Below are 6,289 nucleotides of genomic sequence, written 5' to 3'. Positions count from 1 at the left end.
CAATTAACAAAAAAATAAAAAATACAGAATACACGAAATCGAGCTGATAGAAGTGCTCTCTCTCTCTCTCTCTCTCTCGCATACGCTCCACTTCAGTTCTCATACAGGCGCATACAGCACCACGATCAGTTCTTGGTGCCTCAAATACCACACACAGCAGTCCAAATGTCTATCATGTAGGGTATCTCACATAAATTACAGTTAAGGATTAATGTTGAATGTGAACAGGTGGGTGAAACTGAACATGTGTCAGTATTACATGTATGCCTTCCATCTTAAAGGGACAGCATTCCTTTTAAGTACCTATCCGTGTCATTAATGTTAACCAACAAAAGATGTTAAATAAATCTACACATGTTATGTAAACCTACTGTATCTAAAAAAAATGAGTTTAATTTGTATCTCTTTCATATTGTTCTTATTGTGCTTCTTTTTCAAAAAATTATAATTATATATTATTATCTATATTATATATGAACAACTTTAATTTTTATAAGTTGCTCCCCTTTCCACTACTGTTTAAAGGGTAGTTCAGCAAAAAAATGGAAATGTCATCATTTATTCTGTTTTTTCAAAATTCAATCCGTTGTGTTAGCTTCTAATTTCTCATAAGCTTAATTGATTTGGTCTAAAGAGAGAAGAATTAATGACAATTTTTGTTTGACAATTACATATAAAATAGCTACAAAAAATAAATGTTGGTAACTGCAGTTTGACTAAAAGTTGACCAAAAATGCAATGACTTTTCGTCGACTAAAACTATGAAAGACTCAAAACAAAAAAAAATATAAAGAACTATTAAGCATTTTCGTCTCAAGATAAAGTCTAAGACTAAATCAAAATAGCCTGTCCAAATTAACACTGCATGATTGCAACTGCATGCACAAACCCTTCTTATATTAAAAATATTACATTAAAAGACAGCTACTCACCATGTGTTTCAACTTCATCATCTTCAGCTCTGATTGCAATGCTCTTCCTGCCCCGTTTGTCTCTCAATATCTTATCAGCACCAAATGCTTTACTTATGGCAGTCTCTTCAACAAAAATGAAGCGTTCCCTTTCCCCTTCTCTGATCTCTGATGTCGGAGTCTCTGCTGGTGTGACGTCATCACCTAGAAACAGAGAAATACAAAGCAGACATTAGATCAAATTTGTTTGCATGTAAATATCAGAGTTTGGAAATTACTACACAACGAACACTGAAGTGATTTATATCAGATTTTTATCTAACATGCAAACTGAATAAAAGTATCAATTTTAGTGTAGCGAAGTAAACGTCAACAAAATACTTAGACTATAAAAAATAGGCTGAAAACTTTTGTACATTTGTACTATAAGTTACTACAAACCTATGGGTTTTAGCAAATCAGAAAAAAGCAAAAAAAAAAAAAAAACGTTTTCTTTGAGCAATTCTTGTTGCACAACAACTTTTTACACATGCTGTATCAGTTGTAACACTCACGTGTTTCCTGTTCAGAGGTCTCCACATTATCTGTCAAGGCTGCACAGAGAAACAAAGACATGAGATTATAAGTGAATGAACAGATAAACATGTCAGAAACACTGAGAAGATACTGTGTGATTCTTCATGTGCTTCTAATCATCACTTCATCCTCCACATTACTTTTTAAGAATGATCTATAATAATTATTGTAATATTGTGTGAACACTAGTTAAATCCATGAACTGTCAATAAACAATACTTTTCACAAAAATTATTTTATATATTTTTAACACCTGTGACATTTCTATATTAAACTCTACTCTCGCATAATGAAGCTAATTTTTCTCTCATTTCAGCTGTAATACTTACTTATTTTGCTTTACTTGTTCAGAAAACTCGACTTCATGCCACAGCAGCATATAGAAACAGAAAGAGGAGATTATAAGTGAGTTTTTTGTAAATTCAGCATTTTAAACACATAGATTCAAGTCATGAGTATATTAATGTCATTCAGCTCAACACTAAACAATCACACAACTTAATCACTGCACAAAACCAAACACAAGCAGAACTTGTGGTGAAAATATTGAATCAAAAAAAAAATAAATCACTTTACATCTAAACTCTTAAAGCTAATTTTATCTCTGCTGCATCAGTTTTAATACTTACACAGTCGTTCTGGGATATTCTGTTCATCTGTAGCAGCACATAGAAAACAGAGCATATGAGGAGAATGAGTTTTCAGCTCGACCCTTATAGCACAAACAGACATAATCAAACACAGACCCTATCAAATACAGCTTTCTGTTTTCTCTTGAGTACTGTGTGCACAAAATAACAGAAGAAGAAAACAACACGAACAAAACACAGATGATTGAAGCTCGACCCTTATAGCACAAACAGACATAATCAAACACAGACCCTAATGAAGTTTTTCTAAATTCAGCATTTTAGCAATGAGGAACAATTAAAATAGTATTGTATATCAAATGTTGTATGATGAGCATATTAATGTCATGCTGCTCAATAATGGACAATCACGCTTAAAACAGAACTTGTGGTGAAACTTATAAATATTGAATATGAAAACTCATACTACACATTTAAAATCTACTGTAGCACGATAAAGCTTGGCTGTTTACTTACTCATTTGCTTCAGTTGTTCAGTGAGATTCACTTCATGTCACACCAGCACATAGAAACAGAAATGAGAATATTACAAGTGAATAAACAGATGAGCATGACAGAAACAAACAAACAAAAAAAAATACTATGATTGTTCATGTGCTTCTAACAGTCACTTCATTGTCTGCATGATTTTATATTAATGATGAGTAACAATTACAGTAATGTTGTGTGTGAACATTAAAGCATCATGAATGTGAATAAACAATAAACATTACTTTCCAGAGAATTTATTGCTTAGCATTCAGTTGTTTAAAAATTAGTTCAGTGATGACGTGTCACTGAATGACTACTTAATGACTATGAAAAATCATTTTACATGTCAACTCTACTGTAGCACAATAAAACCTGCTGTATCTGCTGTGATACTTACATAATTCTTCTTTAAAGCCATTTGCTTCGTGTCACAGCAGCACATAGAAAGAGTAAGGAGGAGATGATCAGATGAACATCAGAAACACGAGATACTGTTTTCTTCATGTGCTTAATAATTACTTAATCATCTGCATGACTTTTTTTTCAAAATAAACAGTAACAATTCCAGTAATATTATATTTTTGAACATTAATCAAAGTTATCTTTATAGTATACGGAAGCCATTTCTGCCACTGAATAAAACAATGTAATGAGACTTTTTATCTCACAATTCTGACCTTTTTGAACTTGCAAATGTGAGTTCTGAGAATTAACAGAATTAAATTCTGGGAACAACAGTCCCCAAAAGTTAGGCTCACGCCTAAACATCAATTCTTGATAAAAATGTCAATATCTTACAATTTTGATTTCATTTCTCAGAATTATCAGTTTATCTCACTATTCTGACTTAAAACTTGCATTTGTGAGTTTATATCTCCCTTTTTTTCAACTGAGGAAAAAAAAAAAAAAATCAGAATTACGAGATGCAAACTTGCAATAGCCTTGATCGGTCAGTGCTACTTAATATTAGTTTTATCATTAGTTCAGTAATGTGTCAATGGATGTCACACAATGGCACAAAAAAACAAAATACAGCTTTGAGTCACACAGTCCAGATAAAACAAATAACCAGAATAAACAGAGCAAAAGACTATGATTCTATACAAACTGCTGCTTAATTTGAATTTCTGTGTGAGCTTCAATAACAAAAAAACAACAAGTTGACGACTGAAGCTCGTCCCCTAATAACACAGACATAATCAGACACAGATCTAAATGTATGTATGTTGTGATTCAGCATCTTAAAAAAGTGGAAAGTGACATGACATACAGCCAAGTATGGTGACCCAGAATTCGTTGCTCTGCATTTAACCCACACAGCATTGCACACACACACACACACCGTGAACACACACCCGGAACAAACAACACCCATTTAGCAAGTGGCGCCCGGGCAGCAGTTTGGGGGTTCGGTGCCTTGCTCAAGGACACCTCAGTCGCGGTATTGCCGGCCCGAGACTCGAACCCACAACCTTAGGGTTAGGAGTCAAACTCTCTAACCATTAGGCCACGACTTCCCCCTTTTAACAATCAGGAACAACTAATATAATATTGTATACATGTTGCAAGTGATTCAGTCATGATGAGTCTATTAATGCCATACAGTTCCATTCAGAACTTGTGGTTTAAAAATATAAATATTATGAAAACTATTTTGTACACTTAAACTGTACTATAGCTCAATAAAGTCCACCTTTTTCTCATTGTATCAGCTGTAATACTTACACATTTGCTTTAGATTTGCAGAGATCTTGGCTTCATTTCACAGCAGCACATAGAAACAGAGAAATGATGAGATTATAAGTGAATGAACAGATAAACATGACAAACACTGAGAATATGCTGTGTGATTCTTCATGTGCTTCTAATCATCACTTCATCATCTGCAATGATGATCTGTAACAATTAGAGTAATGTTGTATGTGATTCAGTCATCAGTATATTAATATATATTATATTAGTATCAATTATATCAATGTAGCTCAATACTTCAGTAATTATCAGACTAAATCAAACAAAAGCAGAACTTCTAATGAAAATATAAATGTTTGACTATGAATACTTACATTTTTCATTTTCATTCACATCTGCTTCATCTGTAAGCAGCACATAGAAACAGAGAAATGAGGAGATGACTTTTTATTAAACATGTCAGAAACACTGAGAAGATACTGTGTGATTTTTAATGTGCTTCTAATAATCACTTCATCATCTGCATGACTTTTTATTAATGTTCTATAATTACAGAAATATGGTGTGTGAACACTAGTAAATTCATCACTAACATGAATTATCAATTCACATAAATCAATTCACAGCAATTCATTTATACATTTTAACATTAGCTCAGGTTTGTGTCACACCTGTGACCTTTTATAATATTTAACTCTACTGTTGCATAATGAAGCTATCTTTCCCCTTTGTATCAGCTGTAATACTTACTCAGTTTCTTTAGTTTTTCAGAGAACTTGGCTTCATTTGAGCAGCACATGGAAGTGAATGAACAGATGAACATGTAATACAACATGTAACACTGAAAAGATTGTATTTTTTAAGGAATATTGTGGTGTCTATTATCAGTGATTTATCTTATCCCATTATTATATGTTTATCCTATCTCTTTATTTCAGAAGGCAAGGGGTCATCACATGGATTTTACCATCTTTCCAAAATGATCAGTTTTTAAGGGTTGGCTCCTTTAAGGCTTGTTAGTAAACTGTTATGACTAATGTCATTGCATAGGAAACAGTTTGACAATACCGTTTCACATATATCCATGTAAAAACCATTTACATACAAAGCATGGTGAAATCATTTTACTTAGAGTTTGTAATGCAGCTGCTGTCAGATACAATACAGCTCTTTCAAAACATTGAGAACTCTCCCTCACACACACCCTCACTCACAAACAAATCTAAAATCAAACGAACACACACAAAAAAACACAAAACAATCCAATACAACATGTAAAAACAAAAAAAACAAACCTTTAATATATCCCAAACTACTATACAAAACAAACTACTGTAAAAAAAAAAAATAAAATGGTTTTCATAGTACATTTATGAACTATTTTTTCACAATAAAACTCTCTTGCTGCTGCATCAGTTTTAATACTTACCCATTTCTTTATCACTGGTCTTGGCTTTATGTCACAGCAGCACATAGAAACAGAGAAATTAGGAGATTTTAAGTGAATGAACAGTGGAACATGACAGAAACACTGAGAAGATACTGAGTGATTTTACAGCCACTTCTTAAAACCACTTCATGTCCCCGCATGTCTTTATATTAATGATCAGTAATGTTGTATGTGTGAACTTTAGTTAAATCCATCATTAATGTGTTTTTGACCAAAACAATCTTAGGCTCCAAGGATCTCAAATTTATGGCTCATTTTGAGTCAAACTTAAGAATTCAATGAATTGTTAACAGGAGATTCGCTCTGATCAGATCATTTGAATCAATAAGTTGTTGAACAAGAACAGATGCAGTTGGTTCATTTTCCTCCTGATGCATCAGATGTGATACCTACTCATTTGCTCTAGTTGTTTAGAGATCTTCGCTTCATGTCACAGCAGCACATAGAAACAGAAATGAGATAAGTGAAGTTGTTGTAAATTCAGCAGCTTAATCAGACAGATATGAGTTTTCATTCACCTTAGCACTGAACAATCACAC

General features: G+C 33.0%; 1 long non-coding RNA gene across 1 annotated transcript; it reads right to left on the bottom strand.

The window, feature by feature from the left end:
* Positions 1 to 2,589: 2,589 nt before the first annotated feature.
* LOC122144847 lies at positions 2,590 to 4,417 on the bottom strand. The gene is made up of 3 exons (XR_006159867.1): positions 4,334 to 4,417; positions 3,006 to 3,029; positions 2,590 to 2,623 (listed from the first exon to the last, which is right to left on the bottom strand). It is a non-coding gene; the product is annotated as an uncharacterized LOC122144847 (long non-coding RNA).
* Between the last annotated feature and the right edge of the window lie 1,872 nt (positions 4,418 to 6,289).

Source organism: Cyprinus carpio, unplaced genomic scaffold (genome assembly GCF_018340385.1).
Source record: "Cyprinus carpio isolate SPL01 unplaced genomic scaffold, ASM1834038v1 S000006782, whole genome shotgun sequence".
Taxonomy (NCBI): Eukaryota; Metazoa; Chordata; class Actinopteri; order Cypriniformes; family Cyprinidae; genus Cyprinus; species Cyprinus carpio.
Note: the sequence above shows the minus strand (reverse complement) of the source record. Positions and strands in the feature narration are given on the sequence as shown.